At 40.5% G+C, this 22,668-nt stretch overlaps 1 long non-coding RNA gene across 1 annotated transcript in view; it reads right to left on the bottom strand.

The window, feature by feature from the left end:
- The window catches only part of LOC144009640 (uncharacterized), a 124,590-nt gene that overhangs the window by 31,012 nt on the left and 70,910 nt on the right, over window positions 1-22,668 (bottom strand). The window contains exon 6 of the long non-coding RNA XR_013281001.1: window positions 10,338-10,411. This is a non-coding gene — a long non-coding RNA (uncharacterized LOC144009640). The remainder of the gene's footprint in view (window positions 1-10,337; window positions 10,412-22,668) is intronic.

The following is a 22,668-nucleotide window of genomic DNA, read 5'->3' as shown; positions in this document are numbered from 1 at the left end:
CGGGCGACAAACACATTTAAGACGTAACCTCGCTTCGGCGGGGTCGGCAGTCTTTGAGGGAACGGAGGCCACTCAGCATTCAGAGGCGCGCATCTCCCCCGAGCGCGACATTAAGTCAAACGCCCCCCCCCCCCCCCTCACCCCGACGAATAATTTGGCGAGCCTGACCTCTGCCGAGTTGATACCAGCCGAACGCCGCGTACCCGACAATGCTGAGCAAATCCAACTGTCTGAATGATGCATGAGGTTAGGAGGCATATTTTGTGTACCCTGATTTATTAACACTTTTGAAGTGGGAGGGGTATTAAAATATAGCAAAAAATAAATACAGAAATAAATTGCATTTATGTAATTAATAATGTATTTAACAAATAAAATTAACTAGGGCTGCGTTTAAAAAAAAAAAAAATCAAATAATCAATATCAAATCAGCTTTCCTTTTTGAGCCCAATACCGATTCATAAAACCATGAATAGATCATTTAAAAATCTCTTTTTTCCCCCCATAATTTCCTCCCCCGAAATTTAAATAACTATTTTTTTTTGTATTTTACTGTTTTCTTGAAATTGACTGCTCACATGAATTTAAAAGTATTTTCTTACATTTATGGAAAACCTGGCCTATTGGACAATATTGCACTTTAAGACAATTCAGAATCTTTTTAGTTCATATTTACAATTATCGTGTCAATGTCATTTTTTGACCAGTTACTGCCTCTGTAAAATTTACTCCATTATTAAAATTAATATTTGTGGAGTTTTTATCATGTCATTTACATTTAAGAAGAATTGATTTACCATAATTAATCAATGTCGGATTGAACTGAAGTGAATCAAAACGGGAAAAGTCCAAATCGAATCGAACTGAACTCTTGTGAATCAAAATCGAATCGACTGAGGAAACTAGAATTGATAACCAGCCCTAAACTTAATTACTACTACTACTATTAATAATAATAATAATATTAATAATAATAATAATAATAATAATAGCAATCTGTAAATAGTCACATCATTTCTTAAATTGTTCAGTATTGTGTACTCTCTGTACATATAATGCTTTGTGTCAAAGTAAAAATATTCCAATCCGTTAAATATTAAAGAGGAACCTGCTGAGTGGGTGCAGCCCTTTTCAGATGTCCCCATTTAATTAAATGCGGCTCGGCTGAAAATGCAAAAAAAAACAAAAAAAAACTTAAGTGTATAGCTGCCGGGTGGGCGTCTTGATTGAATAAGGATTTTTCTGTCATGTGAGGTAACCCACGCTGCTCCAAAACCTCCTTCCTTTAATCCCAGCAGAGGCCCCCGGTCTACTGACAGATCAGGAAAGTGCAAGCAAAAGAAAGGAGCCTGCCTGCCAATTACCCCCCCCCCCCCCCAATAAAGTACGCTCAATGGCTGAGTGACAGCGGCCCGCCTCCGAGGACCTGAGTGGGCTCCCATTAAAAGCTGAGAGTCGCAGGTTCCATCAGTTACAAGCGAGTCTGCCACTGAGCGCTTTGACGTCGTAGGCGGCGTGGCAATAAAACGATATTAGAAGTGCGCCGCTTAGCCGCGCCGTTAATGGGATTATTTCAACCACGTGTGATTATGCCTCAGGGAAACTAATTCATATTGGACGGGGGGGGGGGGGGGGATACAGTTGGACCACAACGTGTTCCTGAACGCTGGTCCACTTCCACTTTGTACCCTTAAGGTTTCCAGTACATGGCTGTCTTGAGCCTTGGTGACTTGGTTCTGTACAACCTAACCTATTTCTAGTCATATTACTCAACTAAATTTTATTGAAAAAGCACTTTAAAGTAACCAAATCAGAAATTCTCTTTCTAAAGCAGGGTACTGTTCGATATAATATTTCAGCAGTGATTTTTGAGCATCTCCAGAATGCCTAAATTGTACCTGCACAGATTCAAGACATCCAACCAAGTCAGATTTAGCAAAGCGGCCCCAACACGAGCTCGTACATTGCCTAATCATTTCACCCTGAAGAAAAGAACACCGGAGACGATTCTATTGCGTACTTCTGTGTCCATTTCCTGGGCCTCAGGTTGCCCCACCTCATCTTGGACACAGCAGGAGCAATCAAACTATGATTAAAAGAAGTGCTCCATTCGAAAACCTGCAAGGACTTCATGCTGCGGCTCTTTTGTGAAACTTCCACGTACAATTGCGCCGAGAAGTCACGTCTTGTAGAAAGACAAGAAGAAGAAGACAAAGTAGTCTCCCCTGCTGATGTAAGTGTCCACTTTTAATGGGCCATTTAGTGCTCATGCGCTGAAGATAATAATAGCAAGGGAATTGCAGCTCGGGCCGACAATGGTAGGCACTGAGAGCATCACAAAGCTCCCACCTGTGCCTACTCGGCAGCTGTCAGCGTCGAGCACTTTACCGGCAACAGAGAGCTTTGTTGGCGGAACGCAAACAATGACTGAACTGTGCCAGAACAAACAGTGGAGAACATCGAAATGAATAGTGTATCAACACATCAAAACATAATGACCGCAGGAAGCTAATCACAACAGTGAAGCGTTATTTGTATTCTTTCTTTTTTTTTTGGCTGTCGAAGGGCCTTGAACTCAATTCCCTTTGTCCCGTTTACCGATCGATCCTCAACGCAAATCTCATTAAGTGCTCCAGTAAAGAGCCTCGTGCATCCCGTTTCGTCCCGAGTGGAGGGGCAATGCAAGCCTGCGGACCCTCCAGGAAAATTAATGGCAAAGACAATGAAGGCGCACTGCCAGGCCGGCCCAGATAGGGACTATCAGCACAAAAATAGATACAACTGGAAATTGCCCTCGCACTCCTCTTTTCATGCGAGTCTGAGAAAAGATCATCAAACGTTGATATCGTGCTCTATTGAAATAAGGACTAAGACTTCTAAGGTTTATTTGTTCATTTTTCCTTTTGGACAGCATTATGACAATCAAACATTTCATCATACAATTTCAATGTGTAATAACCGAGAAGAAAAAAGGGCTGACAGGAAGAAGCATGAAGCTTATAAATTCCCGCCTCCATACTAGGACGCAAAAAGTTGCTTCCCACTCTATCAGAGTCAGAAAGTCGACTGACTTTGACGCGGTTTGCCGAATATACATTCAACTTTCACTACCATCTGGTCTGTGACGCTAGCAAAACACTCACTGATGTTTGTGCTCTTTCTGCCACAAGATGGCGCCAAAGTACTGGCTAATTGGAAAGTAGTAATTAATGTCAGGGTGGATGACTGGTTAGCACGTCGGCCTCGCAGTCCTGAGGACTCGGGTTCGAGTGCACGCTCCGGCCTTCCTGGCGGGAGTTTACATGTTCTCCCCGTGCCTGCGTGGGTCTTCTCCGGGTACTCCGGTCTCCTCCCACATTCCAAAGACATGCATGGCAGGTTAATTGGGCGCTCCAAATTGTCCCGAGGTGTGCTTGTGAGTGTGGATGGTTGTTTGTCTCTGTGTGCCCTGCGATTGGCTGGAAACCAGTCCAAGGTGTACCCCGCCTACTGCCCAAAGCCAGTTGAGATAGGCTCCAGCACCCCCCGTGACCCTTGTGAGGAATAAGCGGTCAAGAAAATCGATGGATGGATAATTGATGTCAAGAAAGTATGTGAACAAACCAAGTACAGTTTGAGTCCCAGAGAAGAAATCTATTCTATTAGCTATGGCCAGACTCAATGAAGCCCCTCCCACTCACTTCCTGGTATATTTTACTGTTCTAACTATAACTTTAGGGAGTCCGTCATTTTCTTGTGGTTTTTCATGAGGTGGGGAGTATGTATGGTAGTGCTTGTATGGACCATGAAATGAAGTTTCACTGGTTCTCTAAAAGCAGTTTCAACTTTGTTTATTTAACTTGCAATGATGTGACAATATTTGCTTTCAAGCATCCGTTCAGCAGCGACTTGATTTTTTCCTGCGAGCAACATGAAGCAGCATCCGTGGCCAAACTCTCCAGGGAAAACTCATTTCGCTCCCACCGCACGGCCCAAATTACACTGCCAATTACTCGGAGTGAAGCGCCGCGCCACGCCGGGTTACTGTCAAATTATGTTTTTTCTCATTTCCCCTCCGTTTCTGCCCAAGGAAAACAAAAATATTGCACATGATTACGCACGCGCGCTTGGCATGAGCAGCCAGAAGCATTTCTGGTTGAAAAGCTCGAGGATTTATGTTGAGGGCTGACGTTGGTGGTTGATATCACAGTATTGCATATGGAATTGTATTAATTTATTCCCAACAATCTATTCACTTTATTTTGTTGTATTTCTTTCAGCAGCACTCTTTCCCATGTGCATGTGGAGGTTAGATTTTTCATCCAATCTGATTTCAAACTCTATATGTCGCCATGTCAATCTAATCTGCCCAGTGCGTTCAGAGTCAATAGTACTTGATGATGTCATTTAAACTATACTAACTTATTCACTCAGTCATTTTCACTGAAGCATCACGGCTGTTTTACTGGATCTTGACTGATTTTGCAAAGCCCTACAGAATATTGTGTTCTGTTGCTATAAAAACATAGAATCTACGATAAAGATTAGAGTATCTTCTTTCATAAGGAAAAAAAAAAAGTATATTTATACCTGTTTGGCAGCAATTAGCATTAGGATACAGCTAAGTTTCATCGATATTCAGATTCCTGGTGAAAACACTGACAAAAAGAACTTGTTGCAACATCGCCCAGGCTGATCTCTTATACTCTTCTGCTACCTGCTGGCCGTTTTTTGTAATAACAACCATTCTTTTAAGCCACCTCTTCATGTCAGAAGCTGCATCAAAACATGTAAACTCTTGCATAAAAAAAAAGAAAAAAAAATGCGTAAACACGTTATTGGGAGGGAAGGACAAAGTATTTTTTTTAAAAAAAACATATTTACACATTTTTGGGTTTGAATTAGTGACTGGCTCTATTATCCAATCATGTCCTCACAGTCCTGGCACTTGTTTACATCAGCATTTTTCCATCCCTTGATTGGTTGGTTGTAGAGCAACAGTTCTTTTCTTGAGTTATTTTCCATGCACTGCCATGTTGAACTTTCAGTGACCAGTATGAGACCAAATTTAACACACCTACTCCCTATTCACACCTGAGACCTTGTCACACTAACGAGTCACATGACATTGCGTCAAGAAATGATCAACTGTGCTCAATTTGGACATTTTTACTCATTTGTTACGAGGGTTTTAGCTATTAATAGCTTTATTTTGAGTTCTTTTGAGGGAACAATACATTTAAATTGTTATATAAGCTGTGCGATGACTGATTTTCATTGTGTCCAAGTGACTTTTATTCAGCGTTATCCCATGAAAAGGTCCAATGAAATATCTGCAGAAATGTGAGGGGTGTACTGTACTGTTTGTGCTCTGTAACTTGCCACCACTGTTGTGTACTTTCGCTCGGCCTTACTGTTCCAAGAGCATCCAGGACAAAGAACACCTCCCTTCGTGCTTGGAATATGAATGTATTTCCACTGAAATACGACAAGCGCACATTGTGGCCTTTGGCTTCTAATAAGAGACGAACGAAAAAGTGGTTAATGGCGTCTTCCCGGCGGATTGTGAGGCAAAAATGAATCCATAATGGACAAGAACAAATGGATTGTGTGCAGTGGTTGGTGAAATCCCGACGTTATGCTATAAAGTACACTAAACATTTCCAGTGGGCGTTGCGGTGAAATATGGCTCCGGTGTGAGTCTTTAAAACGTTGAGATTAGTGTTGCCACTTGCTGTGACTCACCGGGGCCATGAATAAAACGCTTTGCCTATATTTAACATCTTATCATGAACCCACAAAGGGAGCGTTTCAGCGCCGCCACCAGCAAAAAGTGTATTCAGCCGAGCGTCGCTATTTCATCTTCCCCCCACCAGCGTGAATTCAAATCATGCGGCTTCCTACAGTTTCCCTGTAATCTGTATGACTGTTACACAGGAGAGAAAAGAAGCCGCTTCAGCTCCATTTGGTGAACTTCGCTGTTGTGACTACAGGAAGCGAGTTGTTATATGAGATACTTCTATTAGTCGATCATAACAATGCTTTTTCTTTTTATACCCCTTCTATTTTCTAGGAATGAAAAGCTTGGCACCGCTCATGCGACAGACTCCTGTGGTAAATTTACATTTTACGACTACATAACATTAAACTTTTCCAAGTAAGGGCGTCCACTGCAAACAAGCAACCTCTGACCTCGAGCGCAGGCGCAGGGAAAGCGACGCGGCGGCATACCAATCAAGACACTTATCATTCAAAGCCGTGCGGAGATGCTCGGACGTGCGCAGTCCCACATGAAGATGTTTTTTCCCACTTAATGAAATGTCAGTCAAGCTAATGAAACGCTACAGCGTGCGACCCGCCGACGAACCCAGACGCGTCTGTGCTTCCATTTTTCACCTGTGTAGACGGCATCCAGGTTGGGAGCTGTTCTTTATTGTGCAATGTTGTTGTTGTTTTTTTTGTTTTTGTTTTTCAAAACAGTTCTTAGGTTTCTTAATAACGTTTCTGCTTTTGTCAAAAGTTTACACCACAAGGTTCAAGAATTTAGCCAACTTTTTCCTGTTCTTGATGAAATAACTGGGGGTCAACTGAGTTTTATCGTCTTTTATGTGCAAATATAGTCTTATATATATATATATATATATATATATATATATATATATATATGGTATCGGTAATACTGGTATCGGCAGAGGTGTCGATACTGCATTAGAACAGTGGTATCGGTATCGGTGAGTACTCACAAGTAACATGCCGATACCATTAATTCCAACGCTAATATAGGATTTTGGATGCAGCATCTTGTGTCTTGCTCGTGTACGACATTCACTGGTATGTGACATGTTCACTGCATGCCGATCTAAGATGAATGCTCTCAACCAATAGCAGGACAGCTTTTTCATGTTGAAGAAAAAAAACCTTCAGTATCGGTATGGTATCGGTATCGGCCGATACTGCAAAGCTGGGTATCGGTATCGGGGGCCAAAAAACGGTATCGGAACAACACTAATATATATATTGGTCTACTTTTATTGTCCGTTATTTTTTTTAAGCATTATACACCAATTGAAAATGATGAAAATAGCTTGAGAACTCTTGAACGCTAAACTTAAGAAACTCCGCCTCTTTCCTTCCTCTACAGGAACTGCGCCACATTATGTCACCTCAAGAATGAAAGTCTGGTCTAGTTTCTCTAGACAATAATGAGTGAAAATAGATCTATTATATACATTTTAGTATATTTTATGAAAAAAAAAAAAATCATTTATAGCTTTACACATGGCTCTAAGATCTTTGGGAAAGAATTTAGAAAGTGGTGATGGTGGTTAGCACGTCCGCCTCCCAGAACTGAGGACTCGGCTTCGAGTCCAGGCTCCGGCCTTCCTGGGTGGAGTTTGCATGTTCTCCCCGTTCCCGCGTTGGTCTTCTCCGGGTACTCCGGTCTCCTCCCACATTCCAAAGACATGCATGGCAGGTTAATTGGGCGCTCCGAATTGTCTCTAGGTGTGCTTGTGTGTGTGGATGGTTGTTCGTCTCTGTGTTCCCTGCGATTGGCTGGCAACCAGTTCAGGGTGTACCCCGCCTACCGCCCATAGCCAGCTGGGATAGGCTCCAGCACCCCCTGCGACCCTTGTCGGGAGTAAGCGGCTCAGAAAATGGATGGATGTTAGATCAAATTTAAAAAAACTGTAAAAGCACAACTTTACGAAATCCACCAGATTGTCCAACATTTGGCATATTCCAACTTGTAAACAGGACTGACGGCATCAAAAAGACCCAAATGACGTCTAGGAAGGGCTCAGGAAAGGTTTAACACAAAACGGCAGCCCGTCGCATTAAGGCGACAAACATCATTGGCTGCTGTTAAAGAGTTCAGCCAGGCTAATAGGTTTTTTATTGACTGGCAGTTGGGTGGCGCAGGGTAAACAGAATGTCCTCCCAACCCTGCCGCGGGGGCGTCTTTGTCCCCCACACCACCCATTCTTTTTTATGTTTCGATACAAGGTCGGCAGGTTAAGATTTGCTGAAATGTTTGCACGCCGAGATAAAAATCATGCTATCCGGTGTCTTTTCTGGAGAGGCTAGCATTCCGCGGTGGCTAACATCATCATTATTGGATTTCAATTTCTTTCCGAGAGGACTCGGTTTATCTCCGGGGTGGCCGATTCGAGGACATGTCTTCCTTAGTGGTGACATTTTGAAGACATTTAGAATGCGAGGTTTGGAGTCGGCTCGCGCGCTAGCTGTCGCGCAGGAGGCAAAGTGATCCTTTCAGAAGAAATGTTCTGATGTCCTCGGTCTTCTTTGTTCAGTGGTGTCATGTGGAAGGAGTGACATTGCAACTGGGCCCTTGACACTTTTCACCACCGCTTGCTCACCTCACATACACCCACCGGCTGCACTTGAAAAGAAACTCCCAATAAAATATTTGACTGGCTGTAATTTGGGGGAATTTTCAATTCAGGCAGTTGGCTCTTGGACTTCGTTCCTCACTGCTTGCCCGCCTTGCACACGCCCACTTGCTCCACTTGCAAAGCTGCTTGGAATGTGTTTAGCCATTCGATCAAACAATTGACTCTTGGATTTCTCTCCCCACTGCTTGCCTGCCCCTCAGACACCGACTCTCTCTCCTCACTCAAGCTGCTCCGAATAAACCAATGCATGCGACTTGTCGTCACACTTTTCTCCTCACCACTTTCCTGCTTCACAAACACACCCACTTGCTCCACTTGTAAAGCAAACTGAGTCATGTTCCTGAGAGGAATTACACCACAAAGAAATTCTGTCTTCTGTCCTCACCGCTTACCAACCTCACACCCACCCACTTGCTCTACTCGTAAAGCTGCTCGGAATGTGATTGGCTGAGTCATATCACGTTCTATTGAGGATGTCTGTTTTGATATCAAGCTTGTTATACATTATGCATCTGAGAGAAGGCGCCACTCCGTAGAATAAAGATTCCGACCATACGATGCAATAAACACATAAATAAACAAAAAGCTGACACCCCCTGTATATTGATTGCTTTAAGCAAATGAAGCCTGCTGTGATAAGATTCTTTAGAAGGGAGAGGTCAACACCAAGTACGATAGTGAGGCTTCCTGTCAATTGACAGCCTCACACTCCAGCTATTGTAATTAGGTCCGTGGAGACAAAAACAACGCACCGGCAGTAAGATATCATTATTTTCTCATGCTCCTGTCAGGAGCCACGCCTCTCCTCCCGTCTGGAATCATTCAAATGACATCGCTTTCCAATGTATGAGGAAAACATCTCAATACGGCTTTGTTGTTAGTGCTTGTTTTCATCTACCGTAACTCAATATTGACATTTTAAAGTTAAATAAGAAGGTTGTTTTCAATGCAGACAGGATGCACATTTAAGATAAAGACTTAACTCTTTATATTTTTATTTTTTTTTCTCACACAGACTTTACGACAACAAACAGCAAGTAATCACAGATTAAGTCGGCTGGCGCTTGCAACCTCTAATTCAATAACACAACACCGACAATAAATTAACAGTGTGACAAATGAGATCTGCAGGGTACACAATGTAACATTACAATAGGCTTTTGTTCTACCTAGAATGTCACTTTAATGTAGCAAACAAACTGATTTAATTATAATTTAATTAAACTGGATTGGAAAAGACAAGAAATTTGTTACCTATGTGTGCAATTTCCAGATATAATCAATACAAAAATTGCACACATCTTTAGATACCCCTGCACGGTCTGATGAGATCCAATGGAAGGAAAGTCTGCCTTTACAATGATAAAAATGCTCACTTTGATCGACAGTGTATGTTATAAAAAACATGTTATGGTTTGTATCATACTGGTAACTGCTCCCATTTTTTTTTCATTATTATAATTAATTTTTTTAATTTTATTTTTTTTATTATTATTATTATTATTATTATTATTATTATTATTATTATTATTATTATTATTATTAATATTATTATTAATTTTATTATTTATTATTATGTATTTATTATTAACTCCTCCTATATATAGCCAAATTATGGAGCCGGGACATCGCTCTCTTATTTTGTCCTTCTAAATTAAATAAATGCCTTTTTAGAAAAAGATGTATTGACACCGAAAAATAAAAGACATATTTTGATCATTTTTACATTCTGACATATTTTTCAGTGTCAGGTGTCAGACTTCCAAATCATGTATTGGTAGCATTTTGGTGTGAGATGACCAAAATAATGAAAGCAACCCTCATTTTGACACTGAGCACAATGATCAACTGCAATATAATAAAAACATTCTTTAACAAATTCCTCAATGATATTAACGCCTTTTCAATTTATCAGCGAGTGACACAGCCAATCAAGCTGATTACCTCGTGTTGCATTGAGAACCGCCTCCATCCTCACGGCTGGCTTTGATTGCAATTGTCATTTTGTGACAAGTAAACTGCAAAACAGAACAAAAATCAAGACACCATTAAACAACAAACATCCGTCTGTCACATTTGCTTTCAAATCAAGCAAACAGCACACTGTCCACTTGTCGACGCGCAACGATGTCAGGACCGCGTTTCGTCCACGATAGTGACAAGCTATTTGTCACTCCGTTATCACACGGGTTTGCACCTGTAAATCACTCCGGCTGCTGGCTGCTGTGTCAGCTCGCAAAAGTCTACGCCGCACTTGCCACTTATTGGTGATCATATCGACACATACAAGCAATGGTGTTAGTGTCTCTGCATGTGCAAATTCGTTTAAATATATAACTTTCAAACTTTTTTCAATTTTCCTAATCTTTTGCGCAACTGTACTGTAAGTCAACATTACACGTTGGTACTCCACTGACGACTGCCTGAAACCCGTATTTTATTCATGACAACTCAAGGAGGCATCACGGCTTTTACATGTCACAAACGGCATGTCTTTTTGTCTCTTCAGGGCCACCATACATCCCTTGGCCGGAGCAGTGTGCATGTAATACATCAGCCACAACACGCTTGTTTTCAATTTACACACGATGCATAATGTAAATGTCACTCTACGAGGGGAAAGAAACTCTTTTCAAACGTTGTAGCTCGCCGCCCCCGCAACTACTATTTCTATTTTTCCTCTCTTGCGGTTTTGTGCCCCTTATAAATTTTTGATAAAAACATAGAAGAAACATGATACATGATACACTCTTCCAAGTCTCAAGGAGGGTTATGAAAAAAGCAAACACTACTTAGATCAGAAACTATACTGCTACAAACGGATTTGATATGAGTATAACTGGGACAAATTTGAACATAATTTCTTCTTACTGATCAAAGTCAGGAAAGGCCAGATTTTTTAACATCTCTGAAAGATTATTGTGGATGATTATCTTGTTGTGTTTTCATCCTTTTCCAATTTTCTTGAGCGAACCTGTCAAAGTAAAAAAAACATCAACAACTGTTCGGATGCACTGCGGCACCATGCTGCCTCTTACAGGTCATTCTTGGTACTGTATACAGAAAACACACAATTATTGGTGAAAAAAATCGTTATATGTTGCCATGTTGGACATCTTAAGTAAATCAGACAGTATGGGTACAGTAATTAATCTGTGGGGTCACTCACATTTTAAGATCGGTTAAGATTGTAAAGTTAAACCAATCCTTCTCACTATCATGTTTTTGTAAGAGGTAATGAAGCAAAGGGACCTTAAAGGTTGTGTAGTCCGTGACCGACTTGAAATATGAGGCGAGACAATAAGTTAAAGTGCAACTTTTTACCACTGTTTTGCCTGCCCTTCCTCAATCAGTGAGGATCATTAAGCGGGTTCATTGACTCGTTCAGACATTACCCACAGAAGATGGACCTGCTGAATTAGCACCAAAAGGAGCATGTTTCAGGAAAAAAAAAAAAAAAGAAAAAAAAAAAGGACGTTAAAAGACCCACAAAGCACGGCAATGAAACAGAGGGTAAATTATTTCTTGAACAGAAATAATTTAGCACATCATCAGTTGGATGAACATTCATGTTTGTAAGTTATCGCCATGTTCTACTTCCACATGCTCAACACGCAGCATGACTACGGAATGTGCAATCGCTTCAGACTGACGCATTTTTTAATGCAGTGCGCTCGTTTCGAAATAACCTGGGGCAATGTTGTCTGTGTGGACAATAACTCGTGCAGTAAAATCATAGGTGTCGGCCTTGAAGCAATTGTAGGCCTATAAATGTTTCCACCAGGGAGCTCATATCAGTCCATGATTTCAGGACAGGGAACCAAATCAAAGCTGCATTGTCCTATTTAAGAAGTGGCGAATAAAATAAAGGTGGTTTTATAGAGTCAGGTCAATCCTCGTTTGTCACCCTTACGAGGACTACCTGTGTATGTCGGGCCACCTCCTACTGCAACAACTGATTTTACTTCAGACCATAAACCTGACTTGACTAGCAAGCTACACCTGAACCATGACCCTAGACTACAATCTGAATCCTAGCTTTCATTAATCGCTTTCATATTAGCCTTAAAATCACACTGTAACCTTAACCCTGGACTATAAGATAAGATCCTCAACACAAGCCCTCACCTTGAATAACAATATCACCAGAACCGAGGACACAAAACCAACCAACCACCTTACCAAATTTACCTCTAGATCCAAAACAAAAACGGTTCAGGGGGAAGGCCCTGAACCGTAATCATCTAATATCTAATCCTACATCCGAACCATAGCATCCATTCTCTGTAGCCTTCTGCTTATCCTCACTAGAAAGCTGGAGCCTATCCTAGCTGACTTTGGTCGAGAGGCGGGGTACACCATAAAATGGTTGCAAGCTCACTGGACCCAAATATCTAAGACCTACAGTAAACCCTACATAAAATACATCCATTTTCTGCCACTTATCCAAGGTCGGGTGCGGTCAGCCTAAGCAGAGAAGGCCAAATTTCTCTCTCCCCTATCCACTTTGTCCAGTTCTGAGAAAATCCTGGGGTGATCTTAAGCCAGCTGCGAGACACCTCATCTGTGAGGGGATATCTTCCTAAGATGCTGTACTCTGAGCCCCTCCTAAACGTCTCACCGACGACATCCTGCAGAGAACAACCATTTTGGCTGCTTGCACCCCATGATCTTGTTCTTGTCATGACCATTATTGATCGACTCAGCTCCTCTTCACCATGATACACTAATGCAGAGTCCGCATCACTATCGACGCTACTCCAATCCTCCCATTGAACTCCCCCTTACTTCTGAAGAAGATCCCCAAATTGGGTATTTGAACTCCTTCTACTAGGGTGACTACTAAGATCTCTTTCGCAACCTGAAAAGGACACACGCGTTTCTGACTGAGGACCATAGACCATAAAACCCTTATCTCAACCATCTAAGACCCGACGAACACTACATCTCAGCCATACCTCTAACACCCAAGACTTAAAACCCTTCATCTCAGTCCTAACAACCTACGACCTAAAACCACCTCAACCATAAAACTGGCAATCTAAAACCTAAACCCTACGTTCCAATCCCAGCAAACCATTTCAGACACGTCTCAAATGCAAGGCCATGGTCATTTTATGTTTGTAATTTAATAGGACAGAACATATGAAGTAGAGGACAAGATTTGCACAGTAGTGCGGTAAAAATGGAACCTCCAGTGGCACAAATACAGCTCACAGTAAAAGAATGAAAATATGTACGACTGCATTGAAAAAGTAACCCCTTCAAGTAACTCATCTAAAACCTCAACCCTAACGTGCGACCTAAAAATCTCATGTGAGCCATCGTATGTAAATCCATATCCTTGTACACACGCCAGCAGAGAGACGTAATATTTGTCTTGGGGTTAGTGTGTGAGACGTATGTATGTTTTTATATTTTAGCTTGGTCAACAAACTCTTAGGTTCAATCAATAAAACGAACCCCATAATCCACCTTAGCCCAACGCTATACAATTTACATTGACAATAACTGCTGACCATTCCACTTGGAATGACCTCAAATTCAACTGTAACAGAGCATGTAAGGATTTAATGTTTCAGTTGCTTTTATCACCTCCTCTGAGTAGTCTGTTGAACGCAAGCATCCATTTCCTCGGGTTATACTTTAGTATAATGTGTTCCGTGAGGAGTAGCTCAAGTTTCCGACATAAATGATAAATGTTCACGTGAGCTGGAAAACAATGCATCCACTCATCCTTAAGACGGTCTTCATCTCTCATCTCTCCACACATACATTACCATACACTCCCAGGTGATATGCAAAAAAAAAAGTGATGGCAAGCAGCGCGGACTCCATTTCTTTGACAAGTGTAATTTGAGGCGCTTGGCTGTGATCGCCTGAAGACTGCCCACAATCTCTATCCCACTCTTTATGACACAAGCAAGTGCCGCTCCTGGTTCACACTTCATTACCCGCGGTAATGCGGCGGCACAATGATGTATGGAGCTCTTCGCCGTCTCAAGACTCGCTTCCGGCACAAATGGTCCAAGAAACTTGTAAAAAGGCTACAACAAAAAAAAGTACTTCCAACACCGTATTGGAACTTTTTAATTCCTTTTAAGAAGTTGGTACCAGAGTGGGGTTGCGAGGCTTACACATATACCGATTTTTAACATCTTCACTGATCAAAGTGGATATGCGAGGCCCCACATATAACCCGGAAAAAGAATCTGCACCTGTATTATTACTGTTCATTTGCAATCCTAGAATTTGAGATCATGTATATTGAATGTTAACGACATCTGGGTTTACATAGAGAGTTTCTTAGAACCAGCTTTTGTTGGCCAATTATGTAAGAACACACTAGGAATTTGTCTGCGTTAGTATAAGCTACAATAATATTGTAACAAGAAACAATGACAAACAAAGATGTGACACCTAAGAACGGAGGGTCTTTACGTAACGTAAATGTCGTGATAGTGTATGCATAGCTAGCTAGCTAGCTAGCTTACTGCATGTCGTAGTGGTAGATATGGGCTTAGTAATGACCACAAACTTTCAATTATCTTCATCAATCTATGATTTCCCTGTCCAGTCTTTCATCTGAAAGCAAACATATTATAGTTTTTTGGCTATGAATTCCATAATTTAGCTAACCAACTAATCTAGACACCATTTTTACTTGGTTTACTATTGTGGTAGTTGTTCACAGTGGCACGGCATTGCTTTCTATAAATGTTGAATTTTACAGCGTGCTAAATGCTTGCAGACATTCTTTTAAGATTAATAATTCACGCCAGCATCGAAGCATAGAGAGTCATTAAAAGCAAAGTGTGTCATATATTTGCGACAATGGGAACTGAGTGCGTCGTAGAGACACGCAGTGCAGCATGGCTCGCTTCGGTTGGTTTTCACGACCCGGAACGTTATAACCACCCCCCGTCAAACCTCGCCGGCTCTTGTTTTATTCTCCCCTAACACTTTTACTGGTCCGCTCGGACTGCCTTTTTTTTCATGAGTCACCTAATTCTTTGCTCAGATCACCCTCCAGAGAATGTCACGCTCGCGGTTTAATTGGAAGTGTGTAGCGGCCCATACAAAGTGTAGATTGAAGACGCAGTAATAAAGATAAAGGGGGATTTGGAGGATGATACGACACCAGGTGGTGTTTTCGCCGCAACGACCTGAAATGACCCCGTAGTGCAAGATTAAAAATCCTATAGTTGGGATATATATTCATTTATGTATTTATTTTATTCATTAGAAATGTTTAGCCTAGTCAGAAACAATCTCCCGTTTTTAATATTTCATTATGGTGGTAAATTGACTGCAAATATGCATTAACGCCAAACAGATGCTCAGCCTTATTGGAGCTATTAAATTGTGCACATTTCCGATTTAAGTTTTCTGGAGTAATTATTTTTTTTTCTTAATTTTTTTGGGGGTGAGAACAACAGCAAATACCAATATAAAAATGTGATTAAAATATGATACATATGTTTGTTTGTTTTTAATGTTATGTTTGTGCATTATTGTATTTATTTGGTTTTATAATGCAATAATGCTATAAACAAAGAAAACTTTAGTTGTTAATATTGTATACAATTTTTATACCTATATTGTTGTTAAAAAATGACATGTTTTCAGTATTTCTACATTTTAATAATCTGGTCTGTGGTATTTCGGGAGCCTTCACTATGATAAGCACAAAAAAAAAAAAATTGAAAAATACTATATGGTATTCAGTAGTTCTACATTTATTTTTAATGTAAATTGTATTTAGTTTTTCTACTTAAAAACATGCATTATATTAATCATATACATCAGTACATTTTGTTTGTAATATTTTGTATTACTTTCATATTATTTTTTTTCCATTATATGTATCTATTTAGTGTGACAACATTGGGAAACTAAAGAATAGATACCAATATTATAGTATTAAATATGTTAGTGTATTGATATAACAACACAAGTATTAAGAAAATATAATGCCTTTTTAATCAAAATTTTATCCATAAAAATATATTTGGTAGTTGCTTTTATTTTTTATGAGACTTTAGTAATTTGGAAATGTTTTATTATGAAAATAACTATGGAAGTTAAAACTAAGTTTGAATTTGTGTTGTATTTTTATAGGCTAATTTATATATTTATCTTTTAGGAAACTTCGGTTTAGGTGGTTGGATACCATTATAATCTAAACTATATTGCTATTAAACCATATTATATTACATTTGATTATCATAATACTATACTGTACATGTTTGTATTGTGTTTAGGGGCCCTAATATGTGGTAGGACCACACTGAGCAAAAACTTGCTGTATTGTTCATGTTTTGAATACAAGTTCACAAAACACTTCATAACTATGCAAATTACTTTCGCTAAAATTAGTGTTGTATCAGGAATCGTCTTATGTTGATCTATGGAGGCGAGTGTAAGAAAATAAGGCGATACATTTGCCAGACATATTCATCGTTAACATTGCGAGTTTTTAAACGAGGCCGACGCATTAGAGGTCCGAGGGGTTAGTTAATATGTCGTCCTCTGCAGACTGATTTATTGAGCTATTTTCCCGGGGAAAAATAGTGTCGGCATGCAGTCGCACACGTTCGGAGAATAAACATGCAATTTTAATACATCAGGCAAGGTGAGGCAATGTGCGGTGTTTGATCAGGCAGGACTTTGAAGCCTGCCGAGGGTCCTGATGGAGAACGCAGCACGGGAAGAAGCCCATCTACAGAAATAACAAGATATCAAAAGTCTGCACACCCCTGGAATGCCAGTCGGAACTCCAATTTTCTTGCTTATTGTGTTTTATTAGTACTGTATAAGTTTGAGAAGCACTTCTCGAAAGAGTTTGTATTATTGCATTTATAAGACACTGCAATAATGATGTTAAACTTTCATCAAATGTTTTTTTTCCTCCAACAGCGAGAGCAGGCCGAACCGCTGTCGAATCCCGACACCGGCTTCAACTTGAGCAAGATCAAACGGTTCCGATTATCCCCCCCATTAACCCACAAAGGCCTGCAAACAACGGTCACATAACAGCATCAAAGCAGGCTTCTAATAGCTCGGTGTCGGCTAAAAGCTGTGGCGGGCCTGAGAATTACAATTACTGCCATTCCCCAGAGTGCACGTGGGCCGTTCGCGTTTATTTGAGGGTCAGCGAGTTGGGCGCACAGTTGGCACAAAATGGCTCAGAGCTAGTTAAAAAAGAGGTAGCAATGCAGCAATTATATTATCATACCAAAAAAAAAAAAAATTCAATACGCATACAGTACACTCATTTAATGAGTTCCAACACAATAGCTGTACACAAAATCCTGCCTTGCATCATGTGGAGAGCTGCAAGGGACAAAATATCAGCCTACTTTATGCATGTTATGTTCTGAGGTTGGATCCCAAAAGTGCAGACACAAAAGATTTAACTCGTTATTCGCATACATCGAGAGGGGTAGAACAAACTTGACTAGACGAGAAACAATGAGAATGCATTGAGAATCACAAAACGCCAAGCCCCCTTGGGCTGTCGAAATGCACACAGGAACACAGGTAATAATCCGACAAAAAGACACACTTCTCAGTTTGTCTTAAATAGACAGTGAATCGATCTGATTGGTTGTGGCTAGACATGTGGGTAACAGTACTGACATGGACTCATCTGGCTGTTGACCCAGAAAATGGATTAAAGATTCTTGACATCACATAGCTACTGACATCACATAGCCTAAAACCAGTTGAAACTAGATGCTACCCAGCTACCCAGCAAGTGGGTTCGAAAACCCCACCACCATTTTTAATGTAAACATACTTGAGTATTCAAGGGGTATTTTAAGTGCTGCCTCCATAAGTGAAAATACGTTTCATATTCGTTTCATCAAAAAAAAAAAAAAAAAAAAAAGAAAATGCCATATAGTATTTCATACTTATCCTTTGGGGGTATTTTTACAAGAGCATGTCACAGTCATGTTATCAAGACACGTGGAAACTCTTTTAAAGAGTGAAAAATGCATAATGTCCCCATTAAGCTCCATAAAGTGCTAGATGAAGGATGACTATAGATAGACTGTACACGCAGATAAAAGGCAGTTGGGGTGTAATGATTGCAAGAAAGCTTGTGAGTGTGTTTCGTGCAGCAGGCTGCGTTTGAGCAAAAACCTGAAGGTCAGAGCCAATGTACGCTTGCTTGCCCCGACAGTCGATTTTGGTTTTCATCTCACCGCAAATATCTCCGCCAAGAAGGCCGGCTTTGTTGTGCCGTATCGCTCGTTACATTAAAAGCCCGAGAGCACTTCACACAGAAAGATTCTCAGCATTTTTTTTTTTTGGTTTATTTTGTCACTTTATAGTTGTCACTGAAATCATTATGGGGTTTGACAAAAAAGCTGGTTCTGATATTTGCATGTCTGGAAGTTTTTTGCTTGGTTCATTAGCAGCGAAAAACAATTTATGGCTTCAGACGCTTTCCTGGAGATGATAAGGCTATGACATCATCCATCCATCCATTTTCTTGACCGCTTATTCCTCACAAGAGTCGCGGGGGTGCTGGAGCCTATCTCAGCTGGCTTGCTGGTTGGCTATGACATCACTCCGATGTTAAATAGATTACATGTGATTTTTTATTTATTTTTTTAATATGTCGACTCAGTAACATTCACTAACAATCTCAACAAACTCAAATCATTTACCATTAAAATTAATTGAAATTCTATTCCCAGAGGGGCGTGGCTTAGCAAGATGTAAAAAAATGAGCCAGCTAATTTGTGTGAGCATCTGAGCGTGAGCTGTGGCCAACAGCAGCTCCATACAAGTGCTTTCATTTTATTATTTTTGCTGAAATTACAACTGTGGCATTACCGTACCAATCAGTGTAATCATGCAAAAAATGACAGCCAGCTCTCCCATTGCTCTGAAAGGATCCGACTCGACAATGTCCGACTGAACGCTCGACAAGTTTATACAAGCCCATCTTAAAATTCATGAGTATTCAGCCCCTTTTTGTCCCACTCGGTTCCTCTCGATTGACATTAGCATGCGGCTTATTATCATACCCAAAGGTGGTAGCGTGGATCAAAGACAAGAATGTCCTGTTTAATATTTCTGCCTCATTAAAGAACAAGGTTTTCTGGAGTGGTGGCCTTTGTGTGTCTTTGTCCATAGGAGACGAAGTTGCATCCTTTGCTCTGGAACAGGAAGTGCAATATTAATAGCCGAGGTAAGGGAAGCCCTCCGAGGGTGAAGCCCGGCGAGCGCCAGGCCTGTAATTGGTCTTCATGTGTCACCTGCTTGACTTTGACATGTTCTCCCTTTCAGGGAACACACTGTAGTCATTAAACTTACCTCGCCGTCTATATTAATCTCACTTTTCTCAATGTCACCATACACTTCTGCCAGTGCTTCGTTAATGGAGAAAATTCCGTCAAGCAAATCGCAGAAAGAACACGAGTTACAGTAAGCTGTCTCACCACACGGGGGATAAGGGTCGAGCCCTGCCATGAATAATAAAAACAAATGCAAGTAATTGATGCCTACCAAAATGTTTAGAATTGTCTTAGGCAAAGAATCGGCCACTTTTGGACTGGTGATTTATTTTTAAAAGTAAAAATGTTCGCTGTAGCGGAGCAATTTTAAGTTGTGATGACAGTGTTCACCACTAGATGGCAGAAATGGCTTAAAGCCTGTATCCCACTGAGGGGTGAATGTTTGTGAAGCTGGCTAATGTTGATTTCTTGTCAAGGTTCGTCCAAGGTCACAATGTTGGTGAAATGTTCTCTAAACAGTTTTAACGTTTCTTCTTGTTGCAAGTAAATTTTTAATATGTTTGAAATTTCCTTGCGATAAGAAAAAACATTCAAACATTAAGCAAACGTTGCGACCTTGAACGAACCTTGATGAGAAAGCAACATTCGCTAGCTTTGGAAATGTTCGCCTCTCAGTGGGATACAGACTGTACTCCTGCGCCAGAGCAAGAAAATTGAAAATTAAAAAAAATAAAATTAAAGAAAGAAAATTGTGTTTTTCAGGTAAAATGGGAAGCAGATTATATAGCCGCCAAATTTATTTGAGATGCTATCAGCCATGAAAGATTTCAACCTAAGTTGCCATACTGATCTCAAAACTACTCTCATGTCTGCCTTGTTAGTTCATGACCTGTTAAGTTGGGTTCATGACCGTGAGGTCAAGTGTCTGTTATGTACTGATGTAACAAGTGTCGGCTTTGAACTGATGTAACTAGCATCTACTTTCAACTGGTTTTAGGCTATGTGAACTCAAGAATCTTCAAGAATCCCTTTACCGGGTCAACAGCCAATCAGATAATTCCATGTCAGTCCTGTTACCCGCATGTCTAGCCACAACCAATCAGATCGATTCCATGTCTATATAAGCCTCCTGAGAAGTGTTGTCTTTGTCGGATTATTACTTCTGTTACCGCTGTCTCTCTGTGCAACTCTCTTAGTTTCTCGTCCAGTCAAGTTTGTTTCACACCTCTCGATGTGAATAAATAGTTAAAATCTTATTTATGTCTTCGCTTTGGGACCCAACCCTCAGCACGACAATAAACATAAACAAGAACCGTTGACAGTTCGTTTGAGGAGCATGAGGATATATTCAGTGTATGTGTTTTTGTTTAGACTGGGTTTGTATTTCATGGCTGACGTTGAAATCCCAGACCAAATCCTTGCCAACCAAGCAACCAACAGGAGTGGATAAACAAAAACAGTGCTCCACAATTATTTTTCGAATATATTAACACAGTAGAGGTCTGCCCTCTACTGAGGACTATTCTTGTCCTACTTTAAATTCAACCAGTTGTAAACTAGACCTGTTCTCTTTGTCATACAAAATTGCAAATGACAACACAGGTGGCTGTTAAGGATGGAGACCAAAAAAATAAAAACAAAAAAAATCTGTGTTGCCCTGTGCTCTTCCTGGCTCCTCGTTTGTCAACACACTGTCACTAAACAGGAACGACATAATTTGAGTCCTTGTCAGTATTATGCATGAGTCCATTATGTGCACATTCTCAGCTTTATGTGTTTACAGGACCTTCTCTTCATGTGAGAGTCGAGTCTGGCGCTGTGCAGGCGCCCACACTCTGCACAATTAGAGCGAGAGGGTTCTGGATTGGAACGGTAGGCTGGTGGTTGGGGTTTACTTTACCTGAGTAAACATGATGAGGAGGAGGGCTGGCGGACTAATCGCAGTGATTCACTCTCGAGGAATAAAAAAAGTGTTGCGTTCGCCTGGAAACTTTCCCAACATAATCTTTCATGGATCTTATGCAGCATTTAGGTGAATATTTAATTTTACAATAAGCATATATCATAAAACTGACACAGTAGAAAAATAAATAGAAATAGCAAATATGTTGTTTTTTTTTTTTTATATGTTGTGTGCAAAACGATTCAAGGAGTTTTGAAAGTGGAACGACTTGAATTGCATTTTTTTGTTGTCATTTTACATACATTTGAATTAACGTAAAGAGCCACCTGTAAATGTGGCATTTCCTTCCAAGATGTATCTCGCCAATAAAAGACAGTTTGATACAATTCGACTAACTCGCTGTTGTAAACAGCGAGTTTCTCTCTGTTTGCAGTCATGTTGCCAGATTGTGACGGTGGATACATATTGTATTTAATCACATTTAATTTGGCAGTTATTCTCTATTAAATAGGCCAAGATTGTTATGTTCTGGGGTTGGATCCCAAAAACGCGGACAGAAATAAGATTTTAACACTTTATTCGCATAACATCAAGAACTTACTTGACTAGACCAGAAACAACGAGAATGTATCCAGAATCATGAGACGCTAAGCTAATTTGGGCCGTGGAGTTGCACAGAGGAACAGAGGTAATAATCCGACAAAAACACACTTCTCAGAAGTGGGTAACAGGACTGACATGGAATTATTTGATTGGCTGTTGACCAAATAAGGAGATTAAAGCCTCCTGACATCACATAGCTTCTGACATCACATAACGTTTTACCAGTTGAAACCAGATGCTGTTACATCAGTTCAAAACAGACACTTGACCACACGGTCATGACCCAAACATAACCCTTGCATGTCCCAAACATAACCATTGCATGACCCAGTCAAAGATTATTTATTGAGTGGCGCACTTGTACCCAAAAAGTTTGAGACCCCCTGCTTTAGTCTTGCTGGCTAGTCTTTGCAAAAGTTCTGTTCTGCCAGACATACCCTTATTCATCCAAGAAATATCTATAAAATGCCACTAAGTGACAGCATTGATTTGATATCTGCAGCATAGTATAAATATT

The sequence above is a fragment of the Festucalex cinctus genome, chromosome 20 (genome assembly GCF_051991245.1).
Source record: "Festucalex cinctus isolate MCC-2025b chromosome 20, RoL_Fcin_1.0, whole genome shotgun sequence".
Taxonomy (NCBI): domain Eukaryota; kingdom Metazoa; phylum Chordata; class Actinopteri; order Syngnathiformes; family Syngnathidae; genus Festucalex; species Festucalex cinctus.
Note: the sequence above shows the minus strand (reverse complement) of the source record. Positions and strands in the feature narration are given on the sequence as shown.